Source organism: Dasypus novemcinctus (assembly GCF_030445035.2).
Source record: "Dasypus novemcinctus isolate mDasNov1 chromosome Y unlocalized genomic scaffold, mDasNov1.1.hap2 SUPER_Y_unloc_1, whole genome shotgun sequence".
Classification (NCBI taxonomy): domain Eukaryota; kingdom Metazoa; phylum Chordata; class Mammalia; order Cingulata; family Dasypodidae; genus Dasypus; species Dasypus novemcinctus.
In genome coordinates, this window is record NW_027261977.1 from 1,764,744 (window position 1) to 1,791,167 (window position 26,424).

The 26,424-nt window shown below is 39.9% G+C and overlaps 1 pseudogene; it reads left to right on the forward strand.

Moving 5' to 3' along the window:
• Window positions 1–17,379: 17,379 nt before the first annotated feature.
• On the forward strand, window positions 17,380–25,207 carry LOC139438571 (4-galactosyl-N-acetylglucosaminide 3-alpha-L-fucosyltransferase 9-like; annotated as a pseudogene).
• The last annotated feature ends 1,217 nt before the right edge of the window (window positions 25,208–26,424 follow it).

Below are 26,424 nucleotides of genomic sequence, written 5' to 3' on the forward strand. Positions count from 1 at the left end.
GGAATGGCTGGGGTGTCAACCAGCCCAAGTCAGAAAGAGGCCAGTAGCCGCCATTCTGACTCTGCCGCCAGCCTGAGGGGAAGCCAGGCTGACCGAAACGCTCAGTGTCGGCAGGAACCAGTTTTCTTCACGCAGATCAGTCTGCAGCCTGCCTAGGCTTCAGCCCCGCCTCTGGCAGGGAGGAGGCTGAGAAGCCCTGCACCAGCCTATGTGGGAACTGCAGGGAACTTTGACCCGCATAGACTGAAAATCGGAAGTCTACCAGAGCAACTGTGGTCATCTTGGACCTGCACTGCATGGATTGCTGCCCACACCTGCAGCTCCATCCCTGACCCAGGCAGGGGAGAAAGGGATGTGAAGCTTCATCAGTCTCTCTGGGCAACTACAGTCTAGGCCTGCACGTGGAATATTCTACATGGCTGTGACTCTGTCCCTACCCCTGGCAAAGGAGAAAGTTGGAAGAAGCTTCATTGGTCCCTGGTGCAATGAGGGCAGCTTGAGCCTCCACAGCTTACACCACCAACTACATGCTTGGCTCCTACTACACAACCAGCAAGGGAGAAAGGACAGGAAGCCCTAAACTAAAGAAAAAAACTGCACCCTGAAAAAATACACTAGTAAGCCAGTTACGAAAACACTAACAAAAAATTACAATCTACACCAAGAAACAGGAAGCTATGGCCCATTTAAAGGAACAAGATAAGCCTCCAGATGACATAAAGGAGTTGGGACAACTAATTATAGATGTTCAAACAAATCTGCTTAATAAATTCAATGAGATGACTAAAGAGATTAAGCATATTAAGAAGACATTGGATGAGCACAAAGAAGAATTTGAAAGCATACACAGAAAAATAGCAGATCTTATGGGAATGAAAGGTGCAATCAATGAAATTAAAAAACATTGGAATCATATAATAGCAGATTTGAGGAGGCAGAAGAAAGGATTGGTGAGCTTGAAGAAATGGCCTCTGAAAGTGAACATAGAAAAGAAGAGATGAAGAAAAGAATGGAAAAAAGTGAACAAGGTCTCAGGGAACTAAGCGACAGCAAAAGGCATGCAAGCATATGTGTCATGGGTGTCCCAGAAGGAGAAGAGAAGGGAAAAGGGGCAGAAGGGATATTTAAAGAAATAATGGTAGAAAATTTCCCAGCCCTATTGAAGGACATAGATATCCATGTCCAAGAAGCACAACATACTCCCATCCAAAAAAATCCAAATAGACCAACTCCAAGACACATACTCATCAGAATGTCAAAGGCCAAAGACAAAGAGAGAATTCTGAGAGCAGCAAGAAAAAAGCAATGCATACCATATCAGGGCTATCCAATAAGATTAAGTGCTGATTTCTCACCAGAAACCATGGAGGCAAGAAGACAGTGGTCTGATACATTTAAGATACTACAAGAGAAAAACTTCCAGCCAAGAATCTTATATCCAGCAAGACTGTCTTTCAAAAATGAGGGCAAAACTAGAATACTCACAGATAAACAGAAACTGAGAGAATTTCTAAGCAAGAGGCCAGAATTTCAGGAAATACTAAAGGGTGTGCTAGAGACTGAAAAGAAAAGGACAGGAGAGAGGGGCCCGGAAGAGAGTCTGAAATGAAGACTAGATCAATAAAAGTAACTGAAAGTGACAAAAGGGTGGTGAAAATAAAATATGACAGATAAAACTCGAATAGTCAGGAATAAACTTAAACAATGATGTAAAGCACTTGTACTCAGAAAACTGTAACTCAATGTTAAATCAAAAAAGCCTTAAATAACTGGAAGAACATTCCATGCTCATGGATTAGAAGGCTAAATATCATTAAGATGTCAATTCTACCCAAATTGATATACAGACTTATTGCAATCCCGATAAAAATTCCACCAGTTTAAAGAAAAAATTGAAAACACGATCATTAAATTGATTTGGAAGGGTAAGGGGTCCTGAATAGCCAGGAACATCATAAAAAGGAAAAGTGTACCCTCATCTCCAGACTTTAAATCATAATGCCTACCTATAGTGGTAAAAACAACACGGTACTGGCCTGAAGACAGACAAAACACACTAATGGAAACAACTTTATGGTTCAGAAACAGACCCTCACAGGTATGGTCAAGTGCTTTTCGACTAGCCTGTCAAATTCACACAGCTCGGGCAGAACAATCCATTCAACAAATGGTGCTGAAAGAATTGGGCATCCGTAGCTTAAAGACGGAAAGAGGACCCCTATCTCACACCTTATCCAAAAATTAACTCAAAATGGATGAAAAAACTAAAAATAAAAGCAAGAACCATAAAACGTCTAAAAGAAATTATTGGAAAATATCTTCAAGACCTGGCGGTAGGTGGTGGAGTCTTAGAAGAGATAGGAGGAGGACTGAGTGGACTACTGATGTTTAATGTCTGTAGAAGTTTTATTAGCTTTACTGTAAAAGTGTGGAAATGCATAGAGTGCATGGTGAGTAACAGCTGGTTTATAAATGGGGATGTGATAGAAAATGGTAGTCTAGTTATATACATGCCATTTGACAGAATGCTTGAGGATAATCTAGGAATTGGATAGCACAGTAAACCAAGAGGAGGGTGAGAATTGTGGTTGATGGTACAGATGCAAGAGCGTCCTTTGTTAGCTAGAACAAATGTGTATCACTACTGCAGCGTGTTGGGAATGTGGAGAAGCATGGGAAAAAACACAGCTGGAGTGACCTATGGACTGGGGTTAGTAGTAATAATATAACAGTCTTGCATCTATGCAAAAGATATATTGTGTTGATACTGAGACAGTATGGAAAATGTGAGCCAAACGTATACACTATGGACATGGCAATAATCAGATGATATTATTTTATCTGTAGCAAATGACACACCACATTGTGGTGTGTTGATGGAGGGGTGCTGTTTGGGAATTCCGCACATGTGCATGATTGTTTTATAAGCTTACAACTTCTGTCATTAAAAAAAATATTTAAAAAATAATTAAGGGTGAGTTGGGGGAAAAACACACCAAATGTAAGATAAGAACTGTGATTAGTAGTAAGATTTTGACAGTGTTCTTTCATAGTTTGTAACAAACATCTCAGGACAATGCAAGGTGGTGGTGGAGGGTTGATGTATGGGACCCCCCTATGATGGTATGCATGTTTGCTTTGTAAGTTCACAACTTTTACTATACACTTAATTGTTTATGTATGTTTACATATTAAATGATATAAAGATAATAATAATCAGACTGGTTAGGGGAAAAAATGTTTAGTAGTAATATTTTGACAATGCTCTTTAACCATTAGTTAAAAAGGTTTAAAACAATGCAAGTTATTGGTGGTAGGGCAAGATGTTATATATGTTTGTTTGAGGTTATATATGTTTGTTTTATAAGTTCACAACTATTATACATTTATCTTTTATGTATGTTTATGTATGAGTAATATATTTCAATAAATTTAAAAATAAAAAGTAAAAAAAGTAAAAAAAAATACACCAGAGGGAAGTGGATGTGACTCAACTGATAGAGCATCTGCTTACCACGTGGGAGGTCCAGGGTTCAAAACAGGGCCTCCTGACCCGTGTGGTGAGCTGGCCCATGCGCAGTGCTGATGCACACAAGGAGTGCTGTGCCATGCAGGGGCATCTCCCGCGTAGGGGAGCCCATGTGCAAGGAGTTCACCCCTGGAAGAAGAGCCACCCCACACGAAAAAAGTGCAGCCTGCCCAGGAGTAGCACCCCACACATGGAGAGCTGATGCAGCAAGATGACACAATAAAAAGAGACGCATTTTCCCAGTGCCATCCAACAATGCAAGTGGACACGGAAGAACACACAGCAAATGGACACAGAGCAGACAACAGCGGTAAGGGGAGAGAAATAAATCTTAAAAAAAAAAAATACACTAGACGGAAGTGGATGTGTCTGATAGAGCATCTGCTTACCACGTGGGAGGTCCAGAGTTCAAACGCCGGGCCTCCTGACCCATATGGTGAGCTGGCCCACGTGCAGTGCTGATGTGCGCACGGAGTGCCATGCCACGCAGGGGTGTCCCCCGTGTAGGGGAGCCCCACGCGCAAGGAGTGCACCCCTGCAAGGAGAGCCACCGCACATGAAAAAAGTGCAGCCTGCCCAGGAGTGGCACTGCACACATGGAGAGCCGACGCAGCAAGACGACGCAACAAAAAGAGACACAGTTTCCCAGTGCTGCTGACAAGAATGCAAGTGGACACGGAAGAACACACAGTGAATGGACACAGAGAGCAGACAACGGGGTTCAGGGGGGAGGTAAAATAAATAAATAAACAAGTTTTTAAAAAAATACACTAGAGGTGTAAGAAGCAGATTCAAAGACAGAGATGAAATTATCAATGAACTAGAAGACAGGACTATCTAGACCATACACTTGGAGGAGCAGAGAGAAAAGAAGGTCAAAATGTAAGCAGAGTCCAAGGGACCTGTGACACAACAGGAAACATACGAACATAGACATGATGGGAGTCCCATAAAGAAAAGAGAAGGGAAGAGGAGAAGGGCAAATTTTTGAGGAAACAGCAGCCTCAAATGTCCCAATATAATAATTTCATATTAGAAAGATATACATGTCTGAGAAGCACAAAGTATTCCAAACAGGATAAACCCTAATAGAACTAATCCAAGACATGTACATGATCATCTCTGTGTTAAATGCCAAAGAAAAGGAGAAGCTTGAAAGCAGTAAGAGAAAAGTGATTTCATCACATACAATGGATCCTCAGTAACTCCAAGTACTGATTTCTCATCTGAACCCTGGAGGAAGAAGGCAAGTCTATGGCATAGGAACAGTTACTGAAAGAGAAAAACTGATGGCCCAAAATTCTTTATGTAGCAAAACTGTCATTCAAACCAGGGAGTTTAAGACATTTACAGATGAACAAAAACTCAGAGTGTTCATCACCAAAAGAGCTGCCCTACAGGAAATGCTAACGGGAGTTCCTCAGGTTCAAAGGAAGGGACAGGAGAGAGTGATTTGGAGCATAATGAAGAAATGAAGATCCGCAAAAAGATAACTACATGAGTACTCTGGTCCTCAGCATATAACTCTATTCTTCATTTCCTATAAGTTTTGGAGTAAAAGAGAATAAGAAATCATCATATTTCCTTGTGTGGATGTGCAAAATAGAGGTAAATATGGCAAAAAACTACATAAAGAGGGGGTAACAAAGGACACATAAGAGCAAAGACTATGGATGCTATGGAAGTTAAGCTGGCGTCTTTTCAATGGGGTTGGCTATACACCTAGATTGTTTAACCAAACTTCAGGGTAACCACAAAGAAAGCATTTAAAATGTATACAGAAAAGGAAATGATGAAGAGAATAGTGAGTTTTATCACAAAAGATCAACTATACGGAGAAGTCTGCAATAAAGGAAAAGAAGACAAAAAGATACAACATCGTGCTGATTTGTTCTTAAATCTAAACCATACCTATGTGTGTGGACCCACTGTCAGTAGGTCCTACAGATGAGGTTACTGCAGTTAAAGGCATGGCTCAGCCCAGTCAGGATGGATCTTAATCATATTATTCAAGTACCTTTTAAACAGAATGAAATTCAGACTAAGTGAGAAAAAAGTCATAGTAGGCAAGAAGCTGAGCATCAACACACTTGGAAGAGAAGGGAGAGACCAAGGGATGCAGTCACATGTCTTGCCATACAACAAGCTAAGGACCAAGAAGAGTTGGCAGGAGTGCCAGAAAGCCAGTCTTTGGGAAGAATGGTGCCTTGGTTTAGACTTATTCCCAGCCTCAAACCATGAGCCAATAAATCCCCATTGTTTAACCTGACTCATTACATGGTTTTTACTTGAGAACCCTCAGAAAGTAAAACAGACATAGAAGAAACAGTTGTCCACAACCCTATATTATATCTTCTATTATCAGGAATATTAATAACACTGAATGTCACAGTATTAAGTGCTCCAATCAAAAGATCCAAACTGGCAGAATGGATAATTATGGAAGACTCAGGAATATGTTGTTTATAAGCAACTCATCTTAGGTCAAAAGATACAAATAGGTTGAAACTCAAACGATGGGGAGAAACATTCCATACAAACAAACAGCTGGGGTAGCTATACGATATGGCACAAAATAATCTTTGATTGCAAAACTGTTACAAGAGACAAAGTAGGGCACAATATATTAACAAAAGCATCAACAAACCAAGAAGACATAGCAATCATAAACATTTATGCACCAACCACAGTGTCGCAAAATACATGAGGACAACATTGATAAAACTGAGGGGAAAAGTAGACACCTCCCCAATAATAGTTGGGGACTTCAAAACCCCACTTTCATGAGTGGATAGAAGGTCTACGCAGAAGATGAAAAAGGAAATGCAGAGCTTGATCTATGTGAAAAATTTGCTAAACCTAATGACACACAGACACCACCTCAAATCAGCAGAATACATAAGTTTGCCAAGTGTGTATGAATCACTCTCCAGGACAGACCACCTGCTAGGTCACAAAACAAGTCCCAATACATTTTAAAAGATCAAAATTGTGTGAGCACCTTCACTGACTGCAATGGAAGGAAGCTATAAATCAAAAACAGGAACCTGGAAAGTCTAGAACACACTCTTAGACAATTATTAGGACAAAGAAGAAATGACAAAAGAAATCAGGAAGTATCTTGAGGTGAGTAAAATTGAGAACCCAACATAAATGCTGACACTAGAAAGAAGAAAGAGGTCAAATAAGACACCTCACATATGGTGGAACTACAAAATAAGTAGAGCAAACAAAGCAAGCAAGAGGAAAGAAATGGAAAAGAGAAGAGCAGGAATAAAGGAAACAGAGGAGAAAAAGAAAGTCACAGAACCAAAAGTTCGTTCCTTAGACAGTCAGCAAACTTTTCGTTAACTGACAAAAAAGAGAGGATGCAAATAATCAAAATCAGAAATGAAAGGGGGAACACTACCACCAACAGAAATACAAAGGATCATAAAAGAAAACTAGGAACAATGGAATGCAAACAAAATATTAATAGAAGACCTCGCGGAGGTAGACAAATTCCTGGAAACATGCAAACAATTACACTGACAGTAGAGAGAAGTCCTCAACAGACCAATGGCAAATAAAAAGATAAAATCAGTAACCAAAAGACTCCCAGTAAAGAAAAGCCCAAAACCAGATGGCTTCCCAAGTGAATTTTACCATTCGAAGAAGCACTAATACTGCACAATCTCTTCCAAAAATTTGAAGAAGAGGGCATAATTTCCAACTCAATCTATGTGGCAATCATCACCCTAACACAAAATCCAAAGAAAGATGTAACAAGAAAAAGAAAAGAAAATTCCAGACCAAATGCTTTGTAAGTATAGCTGCAAAAGTTCACAACAAAAGGATAGTAAACTACGGTATGGGAGTGAAAGTGGAGGGGGTGGTCAGACCAGAAGAAATTCTGTCTTGAAGAAATGAAAAGTTCCTTTCTTGAGTTCCCAAGCCTATCCTCGAAAGAGTCAGAAGGCACGTTCCTATTCCAGGTGAAAATAGAGTTCCTTGGATTTCTCAATGAAGCTTCACGAGGACTCAATCAGAGGCAGTTATTATTCCGTTTATAAACCACATGGCTCCCTAAGACTCATTCATTCTTGCATGAATCTCATCCCATAAGACAAAAGAAAGATGTCAAAGGGATGAGAGTTAAAAATAAAGAAGAAACAAACAAAAAACAAATAACAACAACAAAAAAATAGAGTTTAGGAGGTGATGCCATCAATATGGCGACACAAACATCCTTGAAAACTCTTTCCCAAGGATTTAGTGAGTCAAAGAGCAAATGACATTTGCCTTGAACTCTGCATGACTGGAGAATACTCCACAAATGACAAATCAAAGAAACAGAAAAGTCTCAGGTAGGAGAAGTAACTCCTGGTCTACCAGTCAGTTTCTATTTTGCCTCCTCCTCACTCAGTGCTGAACAGCTCCAGAGCCACACAGAGGCAGTGCAGCCCCAGGTTCCTCTCACTGCAGACAGAGACAGTAGATTGAATCACAGCAGTGAGTTACAACTCCAGGTATAGTCAGTCACAAGGTCATAAGTGTGCAGAGGACAGGGTGGAACCAGAGCACTGAAACGTGCTGCATACAAAAAGACCACGGTGGGGGGAGAGGAGAGACCACCATAGAAAGACTGGTAAGAAGGGCTGACAAACTCAGTGTCATCTGACTTTTCTGAAGTAACCCCCGTTCTAGAATCAACCTATCTGGCTCCCTAGGGTGGAGTACATTGATAGGGAAGAAGCTGGAAGCAAGAAAGCATCAGAGTGAGAGAGAAGAGAGGAGACAGGAGACAGGAGAGAGAGAGAGAAATGGGGGGGGTGGGGGAAGGGGGAGGTGAACTGAGCTACTGTAAGATAGAACAGGTACCAGAGTAAACAAAAGTGTAAGGATCATGACACAGAACGAGGGGGAATATTTAAATAAATCATAAGACTTGAGGAGAAAAGTCTGCACACAAGCAAACAGAAAAGTTCAAGATTCACAGAGAAGGAACAGAGAAAAGGAAGCTATGTCTTATAAGTGAAACAATTGCACAAAAGGGCAATCTTAGAAATTATAGGGCAAGATGAAGAAGAGCTGAGAAAACTTGAACAACTAAACATGGGCTATTCTAAAATTCTGAAATAAGTTAGACCAGGTATGAAAAAAGAGTCTTACATTTGATTAGCAATTATGTACATTTAGGGAAGGGTAGAGGAACTGAGAAGTGGCTGTTAAGGGGTGTGTGGGGGGGGGTTCTTTTTGGAATAATGAAAATGTTCTAAAATTAATTGTGGTGATGAGTATACAACTCTGTGATTAAAAGTAAGGGTCAATGACTGTACGTTACGGATAGATTGTATGGTATCAGAATATATATCGGAATTGCTTTTTAAAAAGTAAGTTTAAACACAAAGCCAATCAACAGTAAAATCCTAGACAAGAGAGAGAAAAGGACTGTCAGACTTAACCCATGAAGAGAATCAGATGCCTACACAACAGCAAAAAATCATAAACCCCCTGTTTTGGTTTGCTAAGAGCTGCTGAGAGTAAATACCAGAAATGAGTTTGCTTTTCTTATGGGAATGTATTAGGTTAAAAGATTAAACATGGGGCATATTTGGGGCATTGGAATTGTCCTGCATGACATAGCAATGATGGACATAGGCCATTATACATTCTGTGAAAACCCATAAAATTGTGCAGTGCAAAGTGTAATCTATAATATAAATTATAGACCATAGTTGGTAGCAATGCTTCAATATATGTTCATCAATTGTAACAAATATAGCACATTAATGAAAGAAGTTGTTAATGGGGAAAAGTGTGGGAGAGGGAGAGGTGGGGTATATGGGAATCCCTTATATTTTTGATGTAACATTGATGTAATCTAAAGCTTCTTTCAAAATAAAATTTTAAAAAGATTAAAAAAAAAAAAAGATTACAGTTCTAAGACTGTCAAAATGTCCAAATCAAGGCATCATCAGAGAGGCTGTCCCACTGAAGTTTAGCTCTTGCCAGGTATCAAGATACAGTGGTGGTTCTGCCAATCTGGGTCTCTGCCTTCCCTGATCTCAGCTATGGGTGATCCAGGCTTCCCTCTCAGACTCTTGGGGCTTCTTTCTGTGCCTCTGTGCCCCACTCATTCCAGACTTCTGCCTCTGGGACCTTTCTCTCTGCCTCTCAGTGTTTCTCTGTCTCTGCCACTTTTTCAGTGTGTCTGCAGCCTTTTAATCCTCCATTTATAACAGGCGCCTATTAGAGGATTAAAGATGACCATGGGTCCTACATTCTAATTAAAGGCCCTTAATTGAAGCAATCTAATCAAAATGTCCCATCCATAAGGGGTTTACAGGCACAGGAATGGGTTTGCTTTAAGAACAGGGTTTTTCTGAGGTCTACAAAAGACTCAGACCAGCACACTTTACCCTCTGGACCCCCAAAATACATGTTCTTTCCAAATGCAAAACACACTCATATCATTACAATATTTTTAAAAACTTTAAATCATTTCAGTAAGAATGCTATTTACAATTATAGTCTTAATTATGGGCATGAGATCTGTCTAAATATTGGTAAGCGGTCAGTTCTACTCAGAATTATTTACAGATTCAATGCAATCCCAACCAAAATTCCTACAGACTGCTTTTCAGAAATGGAAAAGCCCATCTTCAAATTTACTTGGATCAGTTGACCAGAATAGACAAAAACATCTCAAAAAGAATAAAAAACTTGGAGACTCATATTGCCTGAGTTTGAGGCTTATTGCAAACCACAGTGGCCAAAACAACATGGTACACACACACATTCCAATGGAATTAAACTGAGAGTTCAATTGATTTTTTTTTTTTGGAGGTACCAGGGATGTTCAACCACTGAGCTACATCTACTCCCTGCATCAATTGATTTTTGACAGTGCTGTCAAGTACACTCAATTGACAAAAATAGTCTCTTCCAAAAAAAAAAATGGTTCTGAGAAAACTGGATGTCCATATACAAAAGAATTAAAGAGGACTCATATCCCACACCTTAAATAAAAATTAACTCAAAAGGGATCAAAGACCTAAATATAAGAGCCAGCACTACAGAATTTCTAGAAGTGTTGAGATGCATCTTCAAGATCTTCTGACAGGCAATGGTTTCTTGGACTTTACATCTAAAGCACGAGCAATGTAAGAAAAAATAAACAAATAGGACCTCCTGAAAATTGAAAACTTCAGTGCATCAAAGGATTTCGTCCCGAAAGTGAAAGGACAATCTACCTAAAGGGAGAAAATATTTGAAAACCACCTATCTCAACAATAAAAAGACAAAAAAATAAAAATGAGAAAAAGATTTTGAATAAACACTCCTCTAAAAAGGATATACAAAGAGCTAAAAAGCACATGAAAAGATGTTTTACCACCGCTATCTATTTATTAGGGAAATGCACATTTTCAAAAGCACAGTAAGATGTCAGTCCACATCCACCAGAATGGCTACAGTTAAAAACAAAAAACTACAAGTGTTGGAGAGGATATGTGATCAAAGAGGAACACTTATTCATTGCTGGTAGGATTACAAAAATGGTGCAGCCACCAGACAACAGCTTGGCAGTTAGTTCCTCAGCAAGTTAAGTATGAAATTATGACTCAGAAATCCTACTACCAGGTATGTACCCAGAAGAACTGAAAGTAGAGACTCAAACAGACATTTGCACAACAGTATTCATAGTGACATTATTTACAATTGCCATAAAATGGAAGCACCCGAGTGTCCAACAACTGATGAATGGATAAACAAAAAATGGCATATACATACAGTGGAATATTATACCAGCCATAAAGGGGAATGAAGATCTAATGCATGCTACAACACGGATGAACCTTGAAGACATCATCACGAGTGAAATGAGCCAGTCACAACAGGGTAACTATCAAAAGATCTCACTTATTTGAGATAATTAGCATACAGAAAGTCATAGACTAAAAACTAGGTCAGAGGTTACTAGGTCACAGGATGGAATATGGGTAGGAAATGGCGAATTCACGCTTAGTTGTTACAGACATTCTGCTTAGGATGATGGAAATGATTTGGTAATGAATATATGTCAATGGGGGCACAATACTTCAAATGTAAGTAACACTACTGAATGATATATTTGAAAGTGCATATAATGGAAAATTTTAGCTCTGGGCATACGCTTATCAGAATAAAAATTAAAGCTAAATCAAGTTAAAGTTGTAAGTAAAATAATAGTCTAGGGAGGAAGCAGCAAAATAACACTCTCCTTAAAATTCTGGAGGATTTATTTAGAGAAATTCATGATAGCTGTAGTATTGAAGAAAGTAACTCAGTAAGGACATGATATAAAATATTAAGATGCATTTCCTTAGAGGTAAGAGAATATGTTATGAGTTTGTCAAAAATGATAATTATAGTATGTTTTAAAATATAATTTATATTGGCAAACATATTTGGTGGAAGGTGACTTAAGAAATTTCCAAAGATAGAAACCTTAGCAGTTATTGGATGAAGCCGGGCAGAACTTTGTTCCTGGAGAAGTTAAGCCTGAACTTACGATACTTGCTCCACGAATAGCAAAATTACTGCTCCTTAATGTCTTGAGGTGATGGAATAAAGAACGTAAGGTGGAAGGGAATAATTTACCAACACCCTAATATTTAACAAGCATTTGAAACTTTCCTGTATTCAATTCTTTAGAGTATTTTGATTAATTTATGGAAGGGGCACAGAATAAATGTGTCTTACTCTAATAAGTATGACCCAGAGAGAAACAGATTTCAAGTACGGTTTGAGTTTCGCTCTCTTTTCCTTTCCTCACTCCCTCCCTCCCTTCTTTTCCCTCTCCCTCCTTTTCTCCCTCCCTTCCTCACCCTCCCTCCTCCCTCCTTCCCTTCCTTCCCTCTCCCTCCCTCATTCTTACTTCCTTTATTGTTGTTTGTTTTTTACAAAAGAAAGTTTCACCTTGCCATAGTAAGACAAAACAATTTTTAAAAGCCAAAAGGAATTGTGGTTAAAACTAAAAGAATTAAAAGTGAAGGCTATATTTAAATATGCAAAATCAGCACTGAACATTCTCATTATTATATAAAAATACATCCATGTTCTTGAAAAATGAAAACAAAGGTAGGGTATTCATACTTTCCACTATGAACATTTCTACAAAGCTACAATAACCAAGACAGTGTAGTACTGACATAAGGATAGATCAGTAGAACAGAACTAAAAATCCTTACTTACAGGCAATTGATTTTGGAGTTGCTAAGACAGTTCAATTGAAAAAGATTACTCGTTTCAGCAACTCATGCTAAGCCTCCTGGAAGTCCACAGTCATAAGATTTACATTGGACTCTCATCTCCCACCAAATATAAAAATTAACAGAGGGAAGAGTACTTGGCGCAATGGACACGTCATCCGCCTACCTCATGGGAGGTCCGCGGTTCAAACCCCGGGCCTCCTTGACCCGTGTGGAGCTGGCCCTTGCGCAGTGCTGATGCGCGCAAGGAGTGCCGTCCCACGCAGGGATGTCCCCGGCGTAGGGGAGCCCCACGAGCAAGGAGTGCACCCCGTAAGGTGAGCCGCCCAGCGTGAAACAAGTGCAGCCTGCCCAGGAATGGTGCCACACACACGGAGAGCTGACACAATAAGATGACTCAGCAAAAAGAAACACAGGTTCCTGGCGCTGTTGATAAGGATGGAAGCAGTCACAGAGGAACACAGCGGATGGACATAGAGAGCACACAAATTGGGGGTGGGGGAAGGAAGGGGAGAGGGAGGGAGGGAGGGAGGAGGAAGGAAGGAAGGAAGGAAGGAAGGAAGGAAGGAAGGAAGGAAGGAAGGAAGGAAGGAAGGAAGGAAGGAAGGAAGGAAGGAAGGAAGGAAGGAAGGAAGGAAGGAAGGAAGGAAGGAAGGAAGGAAATCTTAAAAAAATTAAATGAAAATTCTTCAAAGGCTGAATGTAAGAACTATATTTAGAAATCTTAGAGGATACATAGGTGCAAATCCTTGTCATCCTGGAGTAAGCAAGGATTGTTTTTTAGATAGTTCACCAAAAGCACAGGCAAAAAAGAATCAATAAACTGCATAGCAAAACTCAAAACTTGAAAGAGATGTGGCAGAAAAATGAGAACTGTAGAGGTATCTTTGAGCTCGGACAAGAAGTATGTTTGAGTAGTCAAGTAGAAGGTTGGATAGGAAGGCTTCACCCAGGACATTTTCTTAAGCTTTGCAAGCACAGTTCTAGATGTTAAGAATTCAAAGAAGGGAAGCGGACCAGGCTCAACTGATAGAGCGTCTGTCTACCATATGGAGGGTCCAGGGTTTGATACCCAGGGCCTCCTGACCTGTGTGGTGAGTTGGCCCACGTGCAGTCCTGCCGCTTGCAAGGAGTGCACCCCACAAGGGCAGCTGCCCTGCATGAAAAAAGTGCAACCCACCCAGGAGTGGTGCCACACACAAGGAGAGCTGACGCAGCAAAGATGATGCAACAAAAAAGAGATGCAGCTTTCTGGTGCTGCCTGGTAATACAAGCAGACACAGAAGAACACACAGCTAATGGACACAGCAAGCAGACAATGGGGGTGGGGCGGGAGGGGAGAGAAATAAATAAAAATTAATCTGAAAAAAAAAAAAAGAATTCAAAGACGATTGCCCACAGTACCTAAAAGAAAGAAGAGAGAGAGAGGGAAAAAAAAGAAAATATTGCACAGCTAAAAGTCACACAGATAGTAGAACATATATACACAAAATGGGGGAAAAATCAGCAGTGACTCAAGAAACTGAATTATAGCACAAAATGCACAAACATTCATTATGGGTGTCCCAAAAGAAAAAGAGAAGCAAAATGGAGCAGGAAGAGTGTTTGAGGAAATAATGGCTGGAAATTTCCCAACTCTGATAAGGGTGATGGGTGTCCTATCCAGGAAGAGCAGTATATGCAAAACAGAAAAAAATCTTACCAGACCTACTCTGAGACACATGCTAACCAGATTGTCAACAGCCAAAAATAAAGAGAATATCCTGAAGGCAGTAAGAGAAAAGAGATCCATCATATGAATGGCACCAGGGGGTTACTACCAAGCAAAACCAGTACATTTGGACAAAGACTTGACTAAAAGGAGAAAATATTAAATACCAAAGAGATTTTATGACTAAGAGATTTCAAAATGAGTCAGGAGGCCATTCCAGAGGTTATACTTAACACAGGTCTCAGGGATGGATGTAGGATAACTGAATACCTGAAAGTAACTTGTTTCTCTCCCTGATGCTAGGCTACAAAGAAAAGAATTGTAAGTAAATCAGAAGGTAATGAAATGCAACCCTCTCTTTGGGCCAAATTCCGCTTTGGGTGGTCAAGAATATCCTGTTGAAGCAACGAAGTATGAAGACCAGCTTCAACCAGTTAGCTGGACCTGTGCAGAAGCAGCCCCTTGCTATCCTCTCTTCAACTTGCTTAATTCCCACCTAGGGAATTTTACTGGCCTTAGCTCCTTACCTCTGCAGACGTAATAAATGTGAGTTTGCTTAACTCTCGTACTGAAGTTTTCTTCATGCCGTCTCTGGTTATCCATAAAGGCCCTGCTTTGAAGCCTAACATCAGGATCTCACCTTGCCTTGGAATATATGACAACCTATTTCCGTACTGAAACAGAGTTACATTCATTTATACTTTCCCTACACATGATTTTTCTACATCTTTTTTTAAGCCGATAGATAGTACTCTACCCACTAAATATGTGTCCGAGACTTAAATCTTTCATCTGTTCACATGCTGGTTGAGCTCTGAATCTCAGAGAGCAAGCCACCTACTCTCCAATTCATCGAACTCACCCGATGATGATGATGACGGGCAAGCCCATCCTGAAAAACACAGTATCTACTACTGCAAGCAAAACAGTTACTTCCATCTGCCCCATGGGATCTAAGCAACCGCTCAGTTGGAAGCAGGGTGGACATCACCATCCCCAAATCCTCAAGATTGAGGAATGAACAAACATAGGAGGAAATGCAGCCATGGACAAAGTAAGCGTATTATTACTGAAGTAATGGAAAACAGGAAACATGGGTATCAAGATAGTTGGTTACCAGATGTCCTGAGGGGAAGAGGGAATAATAAGTGGAACAGAAGGCGTATTCAGGGCAATGGAATTAAGTGTAAACAACAATGAAAACTACAGACCTTGGTTAATAACAATGCTTCAATATAATTCATCAGTTTTAACAAAAGCACATCACACTATTATAAGAAGTTAACAAGGGAAGATGTGGGAGCGGGGAGAGGTGAAGTATATGGGAATCCCTTATACTTTTGACTCCGTTTTTCTGTTTCTAAAACCTCCTTAAAAAAATAAAGTTTATTACACGAAAAAATTACATGATGCGGTAAAGTCAGTGCTGAAAGGGAAATTATATCCTAAGTGCTTACAGTAAAAAAGAAGAAAGAGCTAAAATCACAAACCTTACTATGCACCTGGAGGAACCAGGAAAAGAACAGCAAACTAATCCCGAGGCAAGCAGAAAAAAAGACGGAGCAAAGATGAGAGCAGAATTAATGAAATTGGGACTGAAAAACAAGAGAGAGAATTAACAAAACCAAAAACTGGGTTTTTGAGAAGATCAATAAAACTCACAAACCCTTAGCTAGACTAACAACAACAACAAGAAGAAGAAAGAAGACGCAAATAAACAAAAAATTAGAAATGAGTGAGGGGACATCACCATCGCCGCACAGAAACAGAGAATAAAAGGGTACGATGAAAATCCATATGCCAAATTGGACAGCTTAGATGAAATGGACAAAATTTCTAAAAACACACGAGCAACCAACACTGATGAAAGAAAAATTACAAAGTCTCAAAAGATGTTCTTTTATGAATCCCAAAAAGAGAAAGATTATGTTTTTACGTTTTTGAATGAATCCATTTCTGTGGGATAGAGACCCTTTTGATTGGGCTACATCAGGGATGCGAGACTCAGGTTGGGTCTTTTCCTTCTTATTGGAGCTGCTATAAATGGAGACAGAGAGAAAGGAAGCCACCATTTTTTACCGTGCTATGTGAGAGAGGACTCGAGGATCACTAGCAGCCAACACTTAAGCAGAAGCTCCCAAGCTGCTGGGCCCACAGAGCAGTTGAAGAAGAGATGAGCCCTGTCCTATGCTTAATCACCATGTGGCAGGACACCAGGATTACCAATAGGCGACTTTGGCTTTGGGACATGGAGCTGCCCTGGATGGTGCTTCAGAGGCAATCACCGGACATTGTATATCCTCACAGGGCCCACTGGATGGAATGGGGGAGAGTATGGGCCATGATGTGGACCATTGACTATGAGGTGCAGAGGTGCCCAAAGATGTACTTACCAAATCCAATGGATGTGTCATGATGATGGGAGGGAGTGTTGCTGGGGGGGAGAGAGGTGGGGTGGGGAGGTGGGGTTGAATGGGACCTCACATATATATTTTTAATGTAATATTATTACAAAGTCAATAAAAAAAATAGGTGACTTTGGTGACAAAATATCTCTGATGGTGCTTTGATTTGGACATTTCATGGCCTTGGAACTGTAAGATTTTTACCCATTTTATAAGTCAACCTGGGAGCTGGTGTAGCTCAAGTGACTGAGCACCTGATTCCCATTGGGTTCAATCCCAAGTACCACTGAAAAACAAACAAAAAAGGCTAACGATAAGCCTAGCTCTCACAAGGAAGCAGATGTAGCTTAGTGTTTGAGTGCCCGCTTCCCATATACGAGGTCCCGGGTTCACCTCTCAGTGCCTCCTTTAAAATAAATAAAAATAAAAATTACAAGAACCATTTCTGGTACTTTGCATCAGCAGCCCTTTGGCAAACAAAGACAAGATCAATCACAAGTAATGAGACTGAAGAAGTTGCTGAAAACCTCCCAACCAAGAAAAGCCCAGGCTCAGAAGGCTACAAAGGTAAATTCTACCAATCATTCTAAAAAAATACAAAAAAGCCTCAACAAAATACTTGCAAATCTAATACAATAGTGCAACAAATGAATTACAAACCATGATCAAGTGGGCTTCAACCAGGTATGCAAGGTTGTTTCAACTTAAGAAAATCAGTGTAATATAACACATTAAGAGAGCAAGGGAGAAAGATTACATGATCATCTCTAATGACACATAAAATGTATTTGACAAAAAATCTTAGAGAGACAGAAGTAGAAGGAATCTTTCTCAACATGCTATAGGGCATATATGAAAAATCCACAGCTAATATCATACTTAATGGTGAACAGCTTTCCCTCTAAGATCTGAAGAAGACAAGGTTGCCCACTGTCATCATTCTAATTCAACATTTTGTTAAAATATTTTCCTATAGTCCCAAGGCAAATGAAAGAAAGACTGAAAGATTGAAAGAGAGAGAGGAAGAAAGAGCATCCAAATTGGAAAGCAAGAAATAAAACTTCCAATATTTGCAGATGACCCGATCCTACACATCAAAAGTCCAGAAAAATCTATGGCAAGGCTACTAGAGCTGATAAACGAGTTCAATAAAGTGATGGGATATAAGATCGATACACAAAAAATCACTAGTGTTTCTTTGCACTAATAACAAGTGATCTGGGGAGGTAATCAAAAGCAAAATTCCATCTTTATTCTTTTTTTAAAAGTAATTTTTAAAAGATTTATTTACTTTTATTTTTCCTTCATTTATCCTCCCCCCGTCCCCCTACCATGGCTCTCTCATCTCTGTTCTCATTGTTTGCTCAGCTTCTCCGGGAGGCACTGGGAACCAAACCCAGGACCTTCCACATGGGAGGCAAGTACCCAGTGGCCTGTGTCACATCCGTTCCCATTGGCTGCAGCCTCTGCTGGTTTATGGCATCTGCTCATTTAGGCATTTGCTCATAGTGGCTGCGTGGTGTCTAGTGAGGTGGTGCAATGTCTGCTCATCTTCTTTAGGAGGCACTGGGACCTCCTGAACGTGGGACCTCCAGTGTCGGAGGCAGGCACCCAACTGGTTGAGCCACATCTGCTTCCCCACCGATTTTTAATTGTCTGCTTTGTCCTGGCCTGTTTCATGGCATGTCTGCTTATTTACATCTTCAGTCCGATGCAGTCAGCCAGCCAGTGCTGAAAATGAAAAATTTCTTCTCCACCAAAACTGATTATTTGGATGAAACTATTTCAATCTGACTGTGGCCTCTGGACAGACCTTACAACATACCAAACAATGTTCAATATCCATGGACGTCATCTCACAACCAATCATTCCCTGTTAAACAAGTTTCATGCTGTCTTTATCCACCATTAAGACATCAGTTGGGATCTGATTAATTTACCTCAAGAGGCTAGGCCACCGTTCCAGACATGGATTTGAATGAATTTGGAATCACCAACTCCCCGAAAGAGGGGCACTTTTTCAACCTCATTCGACTTACCACCGTGACTCAGATATCCAAGAGCCTTATCGCTTCTCGATGGTGCACATGAACCCTTTGCATCTGAAGTGCCGAGCAAAGAGAATTTTGTGTCCTGGGTTGTATGTAACTGGAACACTGAGCATGCCAAGATCAAGAACTACAATGAGATAAGAAAAAGCACGGACATCTATAAGTATGGGCAAGCATTTGGAAAATCTGCGAACAATGAAATTTCTATTCCTACCATACCTACATGCGAATGTTATCTTTCCTTTGAAAACTCAATCCATAAAGATTGCATCACTGGAAAGTTCTATAATGCTTTTCTAGCTGGCTCTGTACCTGTTATACTGGGGTCATCTAGGGAGAACTATAGAATTACATTCCACCTGGTTCATTTATTTATGCGAAAGATTTTACTTCTCTCAATGGGCAAGGAAAGTATCTGAAGTCAATGGAGAGAAACAGTAAGTTATACCTTAGTTAATTTAATTAGAGGAAGGATTTCACAGGGAATCTTCACCAATTTTGGGAAGCACATGCATGCTTGGCTTGTGTCCATGTAGAAAGACATAAAGAATATATGTTCATCAATTGTAGCAAGTACGCCACACTAATGAAGGAAACGTTGCAAATGTGGGAGTGTTTGGGGGGGGAGGGAGTAGGGCATATGGGAATTCCTATATTTGTTGCGTAACATTGTGGATCGAACACTTCCTTAAAACAAACAAACGAACAAACAATCTGTTGGTAATTTAGAGAGAAGGTTTTGAGATTCAAGTTTCCCACCATTTTCCACAGTGGGTAAAATATCTTGATGAGAAATGATCCAAGTTTTGAGGATAAGAAGAGATAACAGGGAAACGGACTTTGGCCCAGTGGTTAGGGCGTCCGTCTACCACATGGGAGGTCCGCGGTTCAAGCCCCGGGCCTCCTTGACCCGTGTGGAGCTGGCCATGCGCAGCGCTGATGCGCGCAAGGAGTGCCGTGCAACACAGGGGTGTCCCCCGCGTAGGGGAGCCCCACGCACAAGGAGTGCACCCATAAGGAGAGCCGCCCAGCGCGAAGGAGGGAGCAGCCTGCCGAGGAATGGCGCCGCCCACACTTCCCGTGCGGCTGACGACAACAGAAGCGGACAAAGAAACAAGACGCAGCAAAAAGACACAGAAAACAGACAACCGGGGGAGGGGAGGGGAATTAAATAAAAATAAAAATAAAAAAATAAAAAAATAAAAAAACTCAGATAAGTCAGTACAACTTTAAAAAAAAAAAAAAAGAAGAGATAACATTCTGCTTTTGTGTCACATTTTATCTTTCATAACATGTATATCTTGGTGGAGACTTTTAAGAGTGCAGCATTACTAATGGTTCCGTTTGGTTTTAATTATTCTGTGTACACCATATTATGGGCACTGAAAAATAATTTATTCTTCACTATCATTTTTAAACATTGTTTTTTCATATTTTTGTCGTTTTCTGTAACGTAAGTTTGTGATTTGCTTTCTGTGTTCCTAAATTTTTTTAGAGATTTATTTTATTTATTTCTCTCACCTTCTCTCCCCCCCTTCACCCCCCCCCGTTGTCTGTTCTCTGTGTTCATTCACTGTGTGTTCTTCTGCATCCGCTTGCATGGATTATCAGGCGGCCCTGGGAAACTGCGTCTTCTTTTGGTTGCATCATCTTGCTGCTTCAGCTCTCCCGTATGTGCGACACCACTCCTAGGTGGGCTGCATTTCTTTTCCACAGGGCGGCGATCCTTGCGGGACACACACCTTGTGTGTAGGGCACCCCTGCACGGCACGGGCACTCCTTGTGCACGATGGCACTGTGCGTGGGCCAGCTTACCATCCAGCTCAGGAGGTCCTGGGGATCGAACCCTGGACCCTCCATATGGTAGACAGACACTCTATTAGTTGAGCCATGTCTGCCTCCCTTTGTGTTCCTAAATTCATCAGATGTTTAATAAATTTGGAAGATGAAGGTACACATATTAAAATACCAGGAAAGAATTTCACTAAATAATATGATCTCTAGTTCCAAGTTTGCATAATGTAACGAATGAAGAACATATTATAATTACGACCCCTTTGACTTCAATGCTGAACAAACAGTTCTGTTTGGTCTATTTTTCAGCTGTTTATCACATTTCTGAAAGCAGAATTAGTCATGTAGTACACGAAAAAGAGATTGAAGCATAACTGTTCTATTCAGAAGGTCATCAGACTTCCCATTTATTTTCAATATGCTGACTGGCGAATACAGTCATTTTAGTCTCTTCATCTTCAGATAAAATGTTTAAGTATTTTTGAAAATCCAATTTACCGAGATTTTTCATACCTGATAAATAATTCAATAATGCTTATGAACAACTAAGGCAGTTCTCTTTCTGATTCTGATAAATCTTGGTAAAGTAGAACTTACCATGTAACTTATTCATGTAACAAGGAAACTTATTTATGTAACAAGGAAAAAAAGAGTATCTATAGATACAAATTGCAATTATGAATAGTACCACTTATGTGGTACTATGCTTTTTAACTACACTTTTTATTAGGCCCCACTATTTAAAGCAATTTCATTTTACCATATGCAAAAACAAACAGATGTAACATTTGAGCTAAGAGAAGCTAAAAAGAAATTATCATTGAGGTGTCAAAAAAGGAAAAAAGAATGAAAAGGGATCCCTGTCTCACACCCTGTGCAAAAATTACCTCAAGTTGCACAAAGACTTTCTGGGACCACAAAGCTCCTAGAAGATAATGTAGGAAAGTATCTTTGAGATTTTTGTGGCAGGAAATGGTTTCACAAACTTTACAACCAAAGCATGAACAAAGAGAGAAAATAGGTAAATTGGAACTTCTAATTTTAAAAACTCTATGTTTCAAAAGAGTTTGTCAAGAAAGTGAAAAGGCAGTCTACTCAATGGAAGAAAATCTTTGGGATCTAATATCCAGCATATATAAAGAAATCCTACCACTCAATAATAAACAGGCAAAAACAAAAAAAAAAAAAACCGTTGTGCGAAGATGTCAACAGACTAACAGGCAGCACTGAATGCTCTGACAAAAACAATGAAGAAAGAGCCAAAAGCTGCCTGAGGGACTTGATTTGGAGGGTCATCAGATGAGGACAGTACTACACAACTCCCAGGAGTGTGATGGACAGGGAGATCAAGAAGCAGAAACCACTTACCAACGAGTCACCAAGCTCAGGTGGTGGCCCATCCTCCACCCTCAAGATACTAAGCTGGGGTACACCACCTTGCTCACCACAGCCAACTGAGAGGGGAACAGACATCTTCCTCCCTGACAGCTGTTCAAGAAAGAAGGGAGGGGTGGTCGGGGTGCTTTTCTTCAGTGATTTGGGCCAGCAGAGCCAGCTTTCAACACAGCCACACAGGAAAACTGAGACCGAAACTCCTCTGGGAAAAGGTGCACTGACTCGGGCCATCTGCTGGCCAGCCTGGAAATTGCATAGACAGGAACTGTTTGGCTTGCTCTCTGTATGCAACCCTGGGAGAAAATCTACACCCACTAGTTATGTCTCTGGCCTGATTTTGAAAACTTCAGCTGGGCAATTTTAAAGACTGAGAAGAAGTTGAGCCAAATATCAAAGAAGAACTGTGAGAGAAAAAAATAGGCAAGAGAGAAGTTAGCCATCACAGTAAATTAACCAATGTATTCAATGTACCTGTCAAGTATATTTCTTAGAGACTTAAATTTGCGGACTGTTCATATGCCCCTGAGCGCTGAATCCCAGCAGAATAGTGACCAAGTCCTACTCTCCAGTTCTAAGGCTTTCCCTGGCAAACAAACAAAACAATGATGATAGACAAGTGCCATTCCAAAAAACACAGAGTATCGACAACTGAAAGCAATATAATTCTTTCCATCTTCCCCATAGTATTGACATTCTCTCTCAGCCTGAAAGTGGACATCATCCCAACTCCGTCAAGCTTGAAAAATAAACCTTCATGGGGGGGGGGGAGGGGAAATATAATCATAGACCAAAATAGTTCATTATCTTGTGCCAGTGGAAGATCTTGTAACATTGATACAGTCATTCCCAGCGGTCAGAAGGGAGTGGGAGAGAGAAATGGAGAAAACGTAGGGCATATGTGGGCCAATGCGTTTCCACTGTATGGTTCTACAATGATAGACACACAACATTATGCATTTGTCAAGACTATGGAACCGTACAGCTCAAAGTGTAAACCATACTGTAAACTAGACTTTGGTTAGTCTGTAGTTGGCTCATCAACTGTATTGGTTCATCAACTGTAACAACTGAACCACACTGACTTAAGATGTCAATAATAGGGGAAACTATGTGTGTGGGTGTCCGGGGGGTTGTACGGAAATTCCCTATACTTTCAGGGTATACACTAATATAATTTACTGTACTACACTGCATTAAATTATAGCATAATGACTGTACTATAATATACTGTACTAAATTACAGAATAATTACATTATAATTTCATAATATAAATCTAAAACTTCTCTAAAAATAAAGTTTAAAAACAACTCCAAGCTTTATGTGTTTCAAAGTGCCCATTAGGAAAGTGAAAAGACAACTCTTGGAATAGAACACTTCTACAAATCATATATTTGATAAGGGCCAACTATCTAGAATATTCAAGAAACAGACATCACAATTAACAACCAGGCAAGGAGTCAAGTAGACATTTCTCCAAAGAAAATATACAAACACCCAAGAAGCACATGAAAAGATGTTCAAGGTCATCAGCCTCCAGAGAAATGCAGATTAAAACTTCAGTGCATACTCAGCGCTGTCATGACCAATTTGCTTAAAAAGACCCACTGGTCTGGGGCGATTGGCTGTGATAGTTGCACATGAGAGATTAAGAATTCTGCACCCAAAAACCCTGATTTTCTTCAGCAAATCCCTAAAAAAGGCAGCATATAAAAATATACAGAACAAATTAAAATGAGAAGTTGGGTATACCTGGGTATTGTTAAAATACAACCAGATGCTGAAAAATTAGAAGACAAGCTTCAGAGTGGCCAAAGAGAAGAGGTAATTCTTGACGCTGAGTGCAATCGAAGTATGCTGAGAGAAACGATACAGTGGAGATCATGGGAGCCTGTAGTGGAAGAGCCTCACATCAATTAATGGAAATAGTCAGTGTAACCATCATTAAATGACTTTGGTGTGTTGACAGGTAAATGATAGAATTAAATGTTCAGGTATATTATTAAAATGTTTCCATATTAGGGCCATCTGAAAACCAAGAAAACTGTTACAAAACATATTAAGGCACGTATTAAAATTAGTGCTACTCAATATTTATAGTTAACAGGGATTTATGAATCACTTTTTTATTTGTAAAGCTTTCACTCAAAATAAATTATTTCATATGTTATTTCTTTCAACAGACATGCTGGGAAGACTTGAAAGTTAATTGGAAAAATTCCTACACAACTTCAAATCAGAAAACATATTCTAAAGGGGAAGTACCTTTAACTGGTATTTTATCTTTAACATATCTTTTTTAAAAACTATCCTAGAAAAAAGAAACTTATTTACTATTGTTGTATAACCAAACATATAAATCACTGCTTGAAGTGTTAAGAGTGAAGATCAAATGTGATGAAATAGTGAAGGAAGCAGGTGATTAAGTTTTCAGTTATGGTTAAACTCCTTGACTCTGTATGTAAAGTAAAATTTAAATATATGACTATACACTAATTAAGAACCCATGGTAGTTGTGATTTTCCTTTAGCCTATTTTTGATTTACTTACTCTATTTACTCAGTTTTCATATTGTCTTCATTTTATTATATCTTTACTATAGCACATTAGAAAATCTTCATCAAATTAGAATTCATTGTACGGTAAAATAAATTGTTTCAGTACTCGAAAGAATGATTTCTTACTGTGCAGGGGTAGTTGGAAAAGTTTTCCCTTTTTTACCATTTAAGAAGATTAACTTTCTGGTCCTTAGCCCTTTTTTTAAATCAACCCAACTGCATTAAGATACTGGTAGAATTTTTATTAAAAGGAGACACGAAGAATTCCTAAAGATTTTCTCTGCTTCTTAGCATCGTCTGTTACTCAATCCTTTTTATTTTCTGATTTCCAGGATTCAAATTCCCTGCCATGTCATCTGAAGAAGGGACTCTCTTTATGGGAGGGCTTAATTTCAATGCCAATGAAGCAGGCATTTGAAGACCACTTCAGCAGCTGTGGCCTTATCTCTGACGTGCTCATCGTCAAGGGCCGGGAGACTCAGCAGTCCTGGAGTTTTGGCTTCATCACCTTCACCAACTCAGAGCGTGCCTGAGATGCCATGCAAACCATGAACGGAGAGTCCCTGGATGACCACCAGATCCGTGTGGACCATGTGGGCATGTCAGCCCGAGAACCAGAGGAGATACATTTGGGGTCATGGGCATGGTTGCAGCTAATATAGAGGTGTTAGGGACCAGGATATGGGAGCAGCCAGCATGACAGTCAGGGAATCCAGTGGTGAAAGATGGACTGTAGTTAACAGGACAAATATGAAAACATTCTCTTGTGAACAATAACAAATGTATAATACTTATACAGGGAATTAATAATTAATAATTGGGTGGGTGGAAGGAAAATACACCAAATTTAAGATATGGAATATAGTTAGCTGATCTATTCTGATGATACTATTTCACAGTTTGGAACAAACGTTTCACAATACCGCAAGGTTTTGGTGGTGGAATGATGTATGGGAGCCCTGTATGATGATATGTTTGTTTATTTTATAAATTCACAACTTTAACTGTACACTTATTGTTTATGTACGTTCATTTATGAATGATATACTTCACTAAAATTTTATTTTAAAAAATTTTGGATATGCCAGCCCAACCCACACACCAAGTCTTCATTCTGTGTTAATTGTAGATTATAAGAGTTATTTATTCTGACCTCTAGACTTTATCAAATATACGATTTGAAGAGATTTTCTCTCATTCAGTAGAGAAAATCTTTTCCCTCTTTCCCCCCAATTTTTGCAAAGATTGTGTCCTTGTCCTGTTTGGTCACTTAAGTCTCAATTCTATTGTCCTAGACCTGGCAGCCTTAACCAGCCAAAATTACATAAAGGTTGAACATCCTATCAAGGGGAATTGCTAGCAGACTCCCTCTTTCCATGTTTTTATTTGACCTTATTCAATCATCTCATAAGCCAGGTATTGTAAATATCAGTCTCACACTTCTTGAGGATGAAGACCATCTGTGACACCCAGGAGAAAAATTATGGTCTTAAACTAATCCATCCCCATGGGTGTGGGGCCCTTTGCACCAGATTCAGTTAAGGGGCCTTTGATTAGATTGATAAGATCAATTTGGGGTTTCTGACTGGACTATGTCAGTGAGTCATGAGCCAGTCTGGATCTGTGCCCTCCTGCTGGGTCAGATATAAACAGTGATACACAGAGACAGAGAAAAACACAGAGAAAGAAAGCCACCGTCCTTGACCCTGAAATGTGAGTGAGAACTTGAGGATCACTAGCAGCCAAGCTG